The sequence below is a fragment of the Mustela nigripes genome, chromosome 1, assembly GCF_022355385.1.
Source record: "Mustela nigripes isolate SB6536 chromosome 1, MUSNIG.SB6536, whole genome shotgun sequence".
NCBI classification, from domain to species: domain Eukaryota; kingdom Metazoa; phylum Chordata; class Mammalia; order Carnivora; family Mustelidae; genus Mustela; species Mustela nigripes.
This window is the reverse complement of record NC_081557.1, coordinates 258242466-258256466: the sequence shown is the minus strand read 5'-3', so window position 1 is coordinate 258256466 and position 14001 is coordinate 258242466. Positions and strand designations below refer to the sequence as shown.

At 36.2% G+C, this 14001-nt stretch overlaps 1 pseudogene; it reads left to right on the top strand.

Annotated features, from left to right (window-relative positions):
- The first annotated feature begins 546 nt into the window (after positions 1 to 546).
- Positions 547 to 14001, top strand: part of LOC132002172 (UDP-glucuronosyltransferase 2B31-like) — a 48241-nt pseudogene continuing 34786 nt past the window's right edge.

Below are 14001 nucleotides of genomic sequence, written 5' to 3'. Positions count from 1 at the left end.
AAAACTGAGCTTCTCAACTGGTTACGCTTCTGACTCTTGGTTTCAGCAAAGGTTAGGATCTCAAGGCGGTGAGATCAAGAGATCAAGCCCCAGAGTTGGGCTCTGGGCCCAGAAAATAGTCTGCTGAAGGTTATCTCCCTTAGCTTCTCACTCCCCCTGCTCTGGGGAACTATCTCTCCAAAATAAAAAAGAATCTTTAAAAACAAAACAAAACAAACTGAGCTATTTATGACAGACTTCATTTCATTAACTTATTCTCTTTACCTCAGAGTCCTTTAAAAAGATTTACTTGGTGGCTTCCACGATCATTCTACCCTTTGATAATGGCAGTAAAGTCTCACTTGTAGATTGGATAATATAGGACACACTCCCTAAGGAACTTACTGAACTTTCACTCTCTCCTATTGAGAGGGAAGGGGCTGCCATGCCTACCAGGGAGGTAGTCATCACCTTGTAGGCTGAAGAGGCCCATTAGAGTAGCACCTCATCCCCTGAAGCAGAGGCTGGTGTCCAGAGTCTGATGACTGGTTCTTGTGGCCCAGTAGGATGCCCAGGGTGGATGTGAGATGCTGCTCCAAAGGGCATGCCCAGCACTGGCACCTGGAGGTAGCCTCCATGCTAGTAGTGGGCTTTCATGAAGTTGGCTACCCCCAGACCTGTTCTGGTACTCGGCAACCCAGCCCAGGCCCCCTGGACCCTGTGGACTACGACACAGTGGGAATAAACAGCCTGGCTTGCCAAGTGCCGCATGGCTGGCAGCCTTCGGCCAACCTAGTCTTTACAACTTCAGCCTGGCTGTGTGCCTCAGTTCACCCAAAGGTGTACATGCCCTACATGGTACCTAGCCAGACACTGCTATTTTAGTACGACTGGGGCATGTGGCTGATTGCACAAACAATGGCACATTCACTAACCTGGTGTACATCTTCTGTGTGCTAGCCACATGGACGCTGCTGTGGGCCACTGCCCTGAGCTTAGAGGGTCCAATCACAGCCCACCACTCCTTCAGTGGGCCTTGCCACAGCTTCGTATTCCGCTTACTGACAGCACCCCAGCAAAGACTGGTGACCAGCCATGCAGATAAATGTCTGGGTACCTGGTGCCATTACTGAGATCCTTGCTGTCTGCAAGCTCTGAAAGGGGGCATGGATCACCTCAGGCCTGCGCCTGTCTTGATTTGGCAGCCTGTTCTTCTCTGATGCCTTCAGAGGACACTGATGCTGTATTGAGCTGCAAAGCCACAGTCCCACATGCGGCTTGCAGGGAGTGGCGTGCTATGAAGCTCTCTATGGCTCCTGAGCCTTGGCTAACAAATACTTAAGGTCAGCATGTTGTCTGGTAAGACATTCTTTGGCTTTTATTTCTACTTCAAGTGATAGAATATATCCTACAGAAGTAAGTGTTTAAAATGTAAATTGTTTTACTTACCTGTGAAGTGATCATTACAGTAAATATTCTTAATTAGTGCCAGAGTGAGATAATTACTACTTAGCAAGCTAAGGAAACCACCTTTATATTCTGTCAGTTTCTCTTATAAATGGCTATTTTTTTTTTAATTAACTTCAGGGTCCATCTTATTTGAACACATGTAACACTTTATTTTATGGCCAGAACCCCAAGTACTATACTGAATTGAGGTGAAACAGTGATCATTCCAATCTCCTTCACAATCTCAGGGAAAACCTTTACCTGTTTTACCAATATTCCCTGGTACTGCCTTACTGTAGATAAATATTCTATCAAATTAAGAAAATGCCCTTCTGCTAAAAAAGAAAAAAAAAAGAATCTGAGAAAACTGTTTTTATGAAGTATAATGCAGAATGAGGCTTTCAAATAAAATTTTTTAAAAAGATTTTATTTATTTATTTGATAGAGAGAGAGATCAGAAGTAGGCAGAGCAGCAGGCAGAGAGAGTAGAGGAAGCAGTATCCCAATTGATCAGAGAGCCCAATGTGATGCTCGATCTTAGGAACCCAAGATCACGACCGCAGCTGAAGGCAGAGGCTCAACGCACTGAGCCACCCAGGCACCCTCAAATAAATTTTAAACATACTGTTTAACCATGCATTTCTACCTCTAGGTATCAGTCATGTAGAAATACACATGCACATGTTTATGGACAGCATATTCCCAGAAGTACCTAAATATCTATCAAACATACCTCCAATGAAAGACATAATATATACAATAATTACACAGAAGACTTTGTTACAGGCAATATTGTTGCATGTTCCCATCACATTGCTAAATGACAAAGTTCCAGAAAAAACACAATCATGATACTCTCTTTTGGAAATAAAATAAAATACACGTAAATTTGTACAAACACAAAAGAAACATTCTGAAAGAACACCCAGAACATCAAATGATGGTAATTTAGACATTTATACATGTCTTTATCTTTTGACATTTTACAACATGGTTTTCATGTATTAATTATACTGAATAAAAAAAATCTGCTAATGAAATAAACATATTATTTCAATATAACAAGTTCCAAGATTTTGTTATTGTGCTATCAGGTCAGTAATGTCAGTCAGAATACTGGAATTGACCAAAATCTGATATACCATCGATTGTTAAAAATTTGGGCCCCTTTTCCATGTTTAGGAAATCTTTCATCTAAAATATCTAGTAATAAATATGTTAGAATGTTTATTAAAAATTTCAATACATGTGAAGATCTAAATGCACAATTCTTAACTATTTTACTGTGTTTTTAATATGAATATTTCATGAATTTTACAATAGCTTAGTGACCTCTGCTGGCTGGTTTTTAAAAGATTATAGTGTGATGGACATTGGGGAGGGTATGTGCTATGATGAGTGCTGTGACTTCTGTTAGATTTATGAATCACAGATTATCACCCCTGAAACAATAACACATAATATGTTAATAAAAAGTTTATTTTATGGTAATTTTAAAACATGACTACAAATAGCAGCAACTTGAGTATTTTCTAATTATCACCAGATGTGTGAGTGAAGATCCTTTGGATGATTATATCTCAGCCATTATATAACTGTAACCTACTGAAAAACCCAAGAATCAATGCAAAGAACCTACTGCCTGAGCCCAGCTGACACCCAGAACTATGAGAGATAATAATAAAAAGATTATTGATGCTGTAGGCCCCTACATATGGGGGCAGGTTGTTCTGAAGAGAAAGAACTCAGGAATAATATTACTACATTTATAAAAAATTATACATATAGGAAAATAATATAACTAAGAAATACCTAAAAAAAATTGGAGCTACAAATGTTACATTTTGAAAATAACTGTAGCTTAGAATGCACGCAGCATACACTAGAAACACTCCCTGAAGCACTAGGCCCTGGACAGTATAGACCTCTTCTTAATATAGCCATTACTCTCAGGAGAAGGAAGCAAAACAGGCTTTCCTAACACAGAGAAAACAGAGATCTATAGAGAATGTCAAGATAGAGAAATTCACCCTAAAAGTAAAAATAATAAGTCATCACAGGCAGGGATCTAATCAACACAAATATAAGTAATATGCTTGAACTGGAATTTAAATCAACCATCATAAAGATACAAGCTGGGATTACAAAAAGCCTACAGGATACCAGTAAATCCCTTACAACACAGATAAGAGCTAGTCAGACCAAAGGGGGCGGAAAACAGAAAAAGTAAAAGGCTCTAAATACAATGCAATACCACCCAGATATAATGACCACAGGGATGGAAGTATCAGAAGAATGACTAAGTGATATAGAAGATAAAACTATGGAAAATAATGAAGCTGAAAAGAATAGTGAAAAAAATATATTGGACATGAATGTAGACTTTGGGAACTCAGTGACTGCAGAAAGTGTAGGAACTTTCTTATCATAGGAATCCCAAAGAAGAAGAAAGGGGAAAAGGGGTTGAAGTTTTATTTGAGTAAAGTATAGCTGAAAACTTCCTTAATCTGAGGAAGGAAGCAGACATCTAAATTCAGGAGGCACAGAGAACACTCAACAAAATCAACAAAATCAGGCCAACACCAAGACTTATTGTAATACTATTTGCAAAATATAAAGATAGGGAAAGAATTCTGAAAGCAGTGAGGGAAAAGATATCCCTAAACTACAAGGGAAAACAAATCAATTATCAGTAGATTTACACAGAAACTTGTCAGACCAAAAGAGAGTGGCATGATATATTCAACAAACTGAATGGGAAAAATATGCAGCCAAGAACACTTTATCCAGCAAGATTGCCATTCAGAATAAGAGAGCTAAAGTGTTTCCAGGACAAACAAAAACTAAAGGAGTTTGTGACTACTACACTAGTCCTACAAGAAAAAATAAAGTGACAAGACTAGAATGGAACAGAGAAAATCTCAGGAAACAATGAAAAAACAAGTAATAAAATAACATTGAATACATATCTATGAATAATTACTCTGAAGGTAGATGGATTAGAATTGTAAGACAAGACCCATCTGTAATCTGCCTACGAGAAACTCATTTTAGACCTAAAGCCACCTGCAGATTGAAAGTGAGGGAATGGAGGAATATTAAACAAGCAAATGAATGAAAAAACAGAAACAAAAACAAAAAACAGAGAAGTAATACATATATGAGACAAATGAGATTTTTAAGATGTTTGTTTATTTGACAGATTGAGATTACAGGTAGGCAGAGAAATAGGCAGAGAGAGAGGAGGAAGCAAGCTCCCTGCTGAGCAGAGAGCCTGTGCAGGGCTTGATCCCTGGACCCTGGGATCATGACCTGAGCCGAACACAGAGGCTTTAACACACTGAGCCACTGAAGTGCCTTGACAAATGAGATTTTAAACCAAAGATTGTAACAAGGAATGAAGAAGGGCATTATATCATGATAAAGGGGACTATCCAACAAGAGGATCTAACAATTGTAAATATTCATGCCCCCAACTTGGAACACCAAAATACACAAAACAACTAATAACAGACATAAAGGAACTCATTGGTAATAAAGCAATAACCATAGGGGACTTTAACATCCAACTCACAATAATGGACAAATCACCTCAACAGAAGCTCAACAAGGAAACAATGGCTTTGAATGACACACTGGACCAGGTAGACTTAACAGATACATTCAAAACATTTCATCCTAAAGCACCAGAATACATATTCTTTTCAACTACACATGGGACATTCTGCAGAAAAGATCCCATACTAGGTCACAAATTGGGCCTCAAGAAGTACAAAAATATTGAAATATTTTCCAACCCCAATACTAGGATAATGAAGTCAACCACAAGAAAAAATTTGGAAAGACCATGAATTCATGGAAATTATAGAGCATGCTACTAAGGAAAGGATGGGTCAAAGAGGAAATTAAAGAAGAAATTTTAGATGGAAAAAAATGAAAATGAAAATATAAAAGTCAAATATCTTTGGGATGCAGTAAAAGCAGTCATAAGAAGGAAGTATATTGCAACACAGGTCTACCTCAAGAAGCAAGAAAAGTCTCAAACACAATTTAACCTTACACCTAATGGAGCTAGAAAAAGAAGTGCATATAAATCCTAGCACCAGCATAAGAAATGAAATAAATATTAGAGCAGACATAAAAAATATAGAAAAAAAAAACAGATCAATGAAAATAGAGCTGATTCTTTGAAAGAATTAATATAATTAATAAACCTCTAGCCAAATTTATCAAAAAAGGAGAGAAAGGACCCAAATAAATAAATAAAATCACAAATGAAAGGGGAAGGATACAACCAATACCACAGAAATACAAACAATAATAAGAGCATATTATGAAAAATTATATGCCAATGAGTTGGGCAATCTGGAAGAAATGGATAAATTCCTAGAAACATACAAATTATCAAAACTGAAAAAGGAAGAAGTAGAATATTTGAACAGACCCATTACCAGGAAAGAACTTGAATCGTAATCAAAACTCTCCCAACAAACAAAGACCAGAGCCAGATGGCTCCCCAGGGGAATTCTACCAGACATTTAAAGAAGAGATAATACCTGTTCTTTTCAAATTGTTCCAAAATAGAAATGTAAGGAAAACTTCCAAACTCATTTTACAAGGCAAGCATTACCTTCATTCCAAAACCAGACAAAGACACTACTAAAAAGGAGAGATACAGGGCAAGACCCCTGATGAACATGGATGTAAAACTTCTCAACAAGACTCTAGCAAATCAAATCCAATAGCACATTAACATATTTAGTTGCTATGATCAAATGGGATTTATTCCTTGGGCTGTAGGGGTGGCACGATATTTTGAAATCAATCAATATGATACACAATACACGATCCTCTCCATAGATACAAAAAAAAAAGCATTTGACAGAATACAGCAACCATTATTCAAACTCCAACAAAGTAGATACAGATGGAACATAACTCAACATCATAAACCTCATAGACAAAAGACCCAAAGCTAATATCTTCAATAGGAAAAAAACTGAGAGCTTTTCCCCTAGGGTCAGGAGCATGAAACAGATGTCCACTCTCACCGCTGTTGTTCAACATAGTACTAGAAGCCCTAGCCTCATCAATCAGCAAACAAAAAGAAATAAAAGGCATCCAAATTGGCAAGGATAAATTCAAACTTCACTCTTTGTAGATGACCTGTTACTCTACAGAGAAAACACAAAAGACTCTACCAAAAATTTGCTGGAACTGATACATCAATTCAGCAAAGTTGCAGGATATAAAATCAATGTACAGAAATCTGTTGCACTTCTATTAACCAATAATGAAGCAGTTGGAAGAAAAATCAAAGAATCAATTCCAAATGCACTTTTTATAAATGCACCAAAAACTATAACATACCTAAGAATAAATCTAATCAAATGAGTGAAAGATATGTACTCTGAAAACCATAGAACACTCATGAAAGAAATTGAGGAACTGAAGGATGTGTGAAGAACTTACACAACTCAACACCAAAAACAACAGAAAAAGTAATCCAGTTAAAAAGTGGGCAGAAGACATAAACAGACATTTTTCCAAAGAAGACATACAGAAGGCTAATAGACTCATGAAAAGATGCTAAACATCACTTACTATCAGGAAATATGAATCAAAACTACAAGGAGATATTACTTCACAACTGTTAGAATGGCTAAAATCAACAACATGGCAAACAACAGGTGCTGGCAAGGATGTGAAGAAAGGGGAACCCTCTTGCACTGTTGATGGAAATGCAAACTGGGGCAGCCTCTGTGGAAAACAGTATGGAGATTCCTCAGAAAGTTAAAAATAGACCTACCCTATGATCCAGGGATTGCTCTACTAGATATTGACCCAAAGAACATAAAAATACTGATTTGAAGGGACACACACATTACTATGTATATAGCAGCATTATCAACAATTTTTTTTCTTACAAAAATTACAAAATTTTTTTCGTACACCCTCATGAACAAAACCCACTCCACCTTTTCCTGTATACTGCCTTTGCAGTCATGTTTCTTAAATTCCCTACGTTTAATTCCTTGAGGACCTCTAAAATTAATCCTTAAAGCTACATGAGAACTGGATGGTGCTCACAATTTTTTATCAAGCATTAACATTTGGATCAAAGTATCATCATAGTGGTCTCAATAATCTAATTAGCAGTCCTGACAAGCTAAGCAAGTAATATTGCTAGGATCTGGTTATCACCAGTGAGCACACTGCTTAACCTTGAAGAGGGTAAGCAATCAATGACTGATGAATGGATAAAGAGATGGTTCATGTATGCAATGGAATATTACTCAGCCATAAAAAAGAATGAAATCTTGCCATTTGCAAAGACAAGGATGGAACTAGAGAGTAGTATGCTAAGCGAAATAAGTCAGAGAAAGACAAATACCATATGATTTCACTCATATGAGGAATTTAAGAAATGAAAGTGATTAACATAGGAAAAGGAATAAATAATAGAGAGAGAGAGAGAGAGAGAGAGAGAGACAGGCAAACCAGACAAAAGAATCTTAACTACAGAAGACAAACTGATGGTTACCAGAGGAGGTGGGTAGGGAATTGCTTAAATGCACCAGGTGTTCTATGGAAGTGGTGAATCACTAAATTCTACACCTTAAACTAATATTATACTCTATGTTTACTAACTGGGAATTTAAATAAAAACTTGGAAGAAAAGATCAACACGACCTATACATTTGGAATATGACCCACTCTTTCATCATGCACTCAACTCATTGCAACAGAAACTTCAATGTTAGTAGATACAGATAAGATGAACTATTAAATAGACTCAAGATGAAAATGAAAATCTGAATAGGCCTAAAACAAAAATAGATTGAATCTGCAATCAAAAAAATACCTAGAGGGCGCCTGGGTGGCTCAGTGGGTTGGGCCGCTGCCTTCCACTTGGGTCATGATCTCAGGGTCCTGGGATCTAGTCCCGCGTAGGGCTCTCTGCTCGGTGGGGAGCCTGCTTCCTCCTCTCTCTCTCTCTCTGCCTGCCTCTCTGCCTGCTTGTGATCTCTCTCTGTCAAATAAATAAATAAAATCTTTAAAAAAAAAATACCTAGAAAGTAAAGTTCATGCCCAAATGAATTCACTGATAATTTTAAGAATTTAAAGGATTAATATCAGTTCTTCAAAAAGATCTTCCAAATAATAGAAAACGAGTAAATATTTGCCAACATATTCAATAAGGCCCTGATATTACCAATACATAGGGACAGTTCTAGAAAACATTACAGACCAATATTTCTTATGAATATAGATTCAATAGTCCTCAACAAATGCTAGTTAGCCAGTTCCAAGGATATGCAATAAACAATCTAAAATGAAATTAAGGGTCTCAGTACAATACCATCAAAAGAACAAAATATTTCATAAATTGAACAAGAAAGTGCAAAATTTATACTATGGAAACTACAAAACATTGCGGGAAGATACTTTAAAATTTCTAAAAAAAGGAAGGCCTCTCATATCCAAGCATTTAAACAGCATTTTTGTAATAGCAATTCTTCAATTGATATACAGCTCAACAAAATCTCTATCAAAACCCCAGCTGACTCTTATATGAATTGGCAAGCCAGTCTTAAAATTCATATAGGTGTATTAAAGGACCTAAAATAAATATAGTCAAACAATCTTTAGATTGGAAGAATTACACTGGTTTTAAAAATAATTACACTGCACTGGGTATTGTATGTAAGGTATGAATCATTAAATCCTACATGTGAAACTATTATACTGTATGTTAACTAACTGGAATTTAAATTAAAACTTGGAAGAAAAAAAATTCTAAATGACAGTAATCAAGAGAGTGTGACTTGGGCATACAAATAAGCATGTGGAACAACAGAATAGATTTTAGAACCAGAAATAGTCTTACACAGTGTTGGCCAGTTCATTTTTGAGAAGGGAATAAACACTCTTTTATTTTTATTTTATTTATTTATTTGACAGAGATCACAAGTAGGCAGAGAGGAACGCAGGGGGAGGGGGAAAGCAGGCTCCCTGCTGAGCAGAGAGTCCAATGCGGGGCTTGATCCCAGAACCCTGAGATCATGACCTGAGCTGAAGCCAGAGGCTTTAACCCATTGAGCCACCCAGGTGCCCCTGAACACTCTTTTAAATAAATTCTTCGGGAAAAACTGATTATTCATATGTAAAAGAATGAAGTTGGACACACTACATCAAACCATACGTAAAAATTACTCAAAATGAATCAAATATCTACATGTAAGACTAGAACTATATAACTCTTAAGGAAAAAAACATAGGGTTAAAACTGTGATCTTGGATTTGGTAATGCTTGCTTAGATATGGTACCAAAAGCACAAGCAACCAAATCAAAAATAGAGAAATTGGATGTTATCAAAATTTAAAACTTCTATTCTATAAAGGATGCCACAAAGAAAGTGAAAAGACAATCCACAGAATTGAGTATGTATTTGCAAATTATACCTCTCATTAGGGATCTTTATCAGGCTATATGAAAACCTACAATTCAATAATAAGACAATTGGTTTTTAAAATTAACAAAAGATACCAATAATGAGTCCAAAGATTAAGTAAGTATTCAAAAAGCTCTTAACACAGAAACTCCAGAGGCAGACAGGTGAATTGTGTGAAACATTTAAAAATTGACTACCAAGCCTCAAACTCTTTCAAAATGTCAAAGAAGAGAATACATTTTCACTCTTTCTATGAAGTCAAAATTACCTTAAAACCAAAACCAGATAAAAGAATACACTGACATTTCTGATGAATATAGATGCAAAAGTTCTCAACAAAATATCAGCAATCTGAATTCAAGAACACATTAACAGAAGTATACACCATGACCACTGGGAATTATCTCTGGATATAAGGATAGTTCAACATATACAAATCAATAAATGCAATTCATCACATCACAAAGATAAAAATCATGCAGTTGATGATGTCAATAGATGCCGAAAAAGCATTTGACAAAATACATGTTTTTTGATAAAAAAAAAAAAAACCTTTAGCAGATTTAGTAAGAAGGAATGGACCTCAACATAAGAAAAGCTATTTGTGATAAATCCACTGCTAACATTATAATCAAAGGAGAGAAACTGAAAGGGTTTTCTCTGTGATCAAATATAAGACAAGGTCGCCCATTCTCACTACTCCTATTCAACAGAGTACTGCAAGTACTCACTAGAGCAATTAAGCCAGCCAAAGAAATAAAAGGCATCGAAATCGAGAATGAAGAAGCAACATTATCACTATTTGCTGGTAATATGATCTTAAAAATAGAAAAAACAAAAAAGTTATGAAAACACTTTTGGAATTAAGCAATGATTTCAGTAAAGTGGCAGGTTATAAAATCAACTGTTTAAAAAAAGAAGAGCAAATTCTCAAGGGAGGGGAGGTGGAGGCCTCTGGGAAAAGTAACTCAACACCCGGACAAGCATGACTACAATAAGGTATGAGTTCATCCCCACAGGCATGACTATAAACAAAGAGATAAATAATAAGTGGTGGCAAGATACAGAAAATTGAAACCACTGAAGGTTACAGGTGGGAATTGTTTCACATTGTTCCAGTCATCAAACGTAGAGTTACCATATGACCCAACAATTCTACTTTTAGATATAAATGGAAGAGAAAGAAACACAGGCCCCACAAACCATTTACATCTACCTTTTGCATCTTAAGTTTTCCATTTGCCATAAAAACAGTTTATATAATGTATTTACTTTGAGATGTAGGAGTTATATTTTAACTTCCTGATTGTTTTCTCCTTGTATATAAATACAAGTAATGACAACAGAGAAGTGGAATTTGAAAAAAAGCAGAATGTCTACGGAAAGTATTTCAGTTTTGTGCTGCTATAGCTAAGTTGCTACTTCAGCTCTAGGAGTTGTGGAAAGGTGAGTCTCTGACCCACAGAATATAGACTTTGGATCCTAACAAAGAAAATCCTGGTTGAACTTGTCCAGAGAGGTCACAAAGTGACTGTTCTGACACCTTCAGCTTCTGTTCTTATTGATCCCAACAACAATCTCCTCTTAAATTTGATATATGCCCTTCATCTTTAGGTAAAAATGATACTGAGGTTTCTATGATGCAACTGGCCAATAAATGGATAAATGGTCTACCAAAACATACATGTTGGACATGTTTTTCCACTAATGGAGGAAGCCGTTTGGAAATGTTCTCACTGTCTTGAGAAACTCTGTAAAGATGCAGAGTTTAGGGCGTCCAGGTGACTGAGTTGCTTGAGCAATTGCCTTGAGCTCAGGTCATGATCCTGGAGTCCTGGATCGAGTCCCGCATTAGGAGTCCTGGGATCGAGTCCCGCATTAGGAGTCCCTGCTCAGCAGGGGGTCTTCTTCTCCCTCTGCCCTTTCCCTCTCATGCTCACTCATTCTCATTCTCATTCTCTCTCTCTCAAAAAAATAAGAAAAATCTTTAAAAAAAAGATGCAGAGTTTAAACAAGAGAGTTATGATAAAACTACAAGAATCAAGGTTTGATGTCATTCTTGCAGATGCCATTGGACCCTGTGGTGTGCTGCTGGCTAAGCTACTTAAAATAACTTTAGTGCACAGTCTTTGCTTCTCTCCTGGCTATGCATTTGAAAAGTATAGAGGAGGATTTCCTTTCACACCATCTTATGTACCTGGTACCAAGTCAGAATTAAGTGAGCAAATGACATTCATGGAGAGAGTAGAAAGTATGATATATGTGCTTTATTTTGAATTTTGGTTCCAAACATTTAATGAGAAGAGTTGGGATCAGTCTTACAGTGAAGTACAAGGTAAGTCATGTTTATAACTGGTAGCATGAAGTCTTAATTCTAAGTGGTTCAGAAGGCAACCTTGTATAAAGTTAAAGGAAATTGTCTTTTGTAAGTGAAATGATGAAAACATAAAATGATCTGTCAGTCTCACAAGGTATAATGGAATGTTTAAATTATAAGGTCAGTTAAGACCCTGTCGTCCATTACTAATACAGAACACTCCAAATATAAACCACAAATTGAAGCAATCACGTATTTGTTCTTGTTCATTTGTTTGTAACAGGCTTTATATTAAGGAGGAGTTTTACATCCACAGCAATATTAAGTAGAGATTCACCTTAAACGCCCTGTCCCCTCACAATCATCACTCCCTGTATTATCAACACCTCCCAGGAGAGGAGGACATGTGTTACAACTGATTCAATTATATGGACAGATCATTATCCTCCAAATTCCAGAGTAGTATCAGTACCCTAAAAATTCTTTATGCTCTTTCAAGTCATTCTACATATAAATTTTACCATATTTTTTTATAGAAGGCATTAGAAATTTCATGAACTATCTTTATCAAAGCAGACATTTAGACTTAAGATTTACATATTTCTAGCACAACTATCTATGGAGCATTGGAGGAAATTGTTTTCTCCTTGTTTAGTTTCCTTTAAAAATTAAACTGTCTTGCCATATTGTTTGAAGGCTCCTTCAGAACTGAAAGGTATAGAGGCTCTATCCCAGACTCAGGAACCTATAATTTGAAGTTACTAATGGTTGCATGTTCCTTAACTAAATACTTACAAACCTTGTTGAAGTATGGACACACACATTATTAGTCTGAATTTTTTCAAAATTACACCCTCCATCAAAGAGAAAATGAGCCAAAATGAAGGGTGAACATATCTATTTCCATACTTTATAATAATTTCCAGCAACTTTTGCAAATATTCTTATTTAATGCACAAATATTATTAAGCTCTTAACATGAACCTGATAGATTAAAAGCTATACTCTCAAGAACTTCACAATGTTTTTGGAAAATCTGGGATCAAATGGCTTGCTAAATTGTAAGAAACTAGACTACAGCACTCTAGGAAAAAGTGTTTCCATGAGTGTGGTAGGATTAATTGAGAAGATGAATTCAGTTTTTGCATTTGCATTCATTACTTTTGCAGCTGCACAGAGTAAACAAATGCATGTTAAATATTGTAGTGGCTTAAGTTTAAAAATTATTAATGATTATGAATGAGTGCATGTGACATTAGAGATGAAAGTCTATTGCACTTTTTCTTTTGTATGTATACTTATGAACAATATGTATATTTACATATTTTAATTTTTAAACCACAGGCACTTTCTTTTTTCCTTTTTTGGTTTCATTTCATTTCATTCTTTTTTCATTAACATATAATATATTGTTAGCCACATGAGGTACAGGTCTGTGAATCATCAGGCGTACACAAATCACAGCACACCCCAAAGCACATACCCTCCCCAATGTCCATAAGCCAACTTACCATGCCCTACACCTTGCCTCCAAGCAACCCTTAGTTTCTTTGGTGAGATTAAGTGTCTCTGATGTTTTATCTCCCTCCTGATCCCATCTTGTTTCAGTTTTTTCCTTCTGTAACTCCCCAAATCTCCACATTGATTCTCAAATTCTTCATATCAGGGCGATCATATGATAATTGTCTTCCTCTCCGATTGACTTACTTCATTCAGCATAATACCCTCTAGTTCCATCCATGTCCTTGCAAATGACAAGATTTCATTTCTTTTCATGGCTGCATTGTATTCCATTTTATA